The sequence below is a fragment of the Plectropomus leopardus genome, unplaced genomic scaffold (assembly GCF_008729295.1).
Source record: "Plectropomus leopardus isolate mb unplaced genomic scaffold, YSFRI_Pleo_2.0 unplaced_scaffold37831, whole genome shotgun sequence".
Taxonomy (NCBI): Eukaryota; Metazoa; Chordata; class Actinopteri; order Perciformes; family Serranidae; genus Plectropomus; species Plectropomus leopardus.
Window position 1 is genome coordinate 1 of NW_024641385.1, and position 208 is coordinate 208.

The 208-nt window shown below is 49.0% G+C and overlaps 2 pseudogenes; one reads left to right on the forward strand and one right to left on the reverse strand.

Annotated features, from left to right (window-relative positions):
* The first annotated feature begins 83 nt into the window (after positions 1-83).
* Positions 84-197, forward strand: LOC121938919 (annotated as a pseudogene).
* On the reverse strand, positions 109-208 carry LOC121938920 (annotated as a pseudogene; the record flags this gene model as incomplete).

Here is a 208-nt window from a genome sequence, read left to right on the forward strand (position 1 = left end):
CTCGTGCCCAATGGAGACGACGGCACCACGACAAGTGAGACCCGCCCGAGGAGGTTGCACTGGGCAGCAAGCGCTTGGGGGTCATCGCTTCTCGGCCTTTTGGCTAAGAACAAGTGTAGTATCTGTTCTTATCAGTTTAATATCTGATACGTCCTCTATACGGGGACGTATCAGATATTAAACTGATAAGAACAGATACTACACTTGA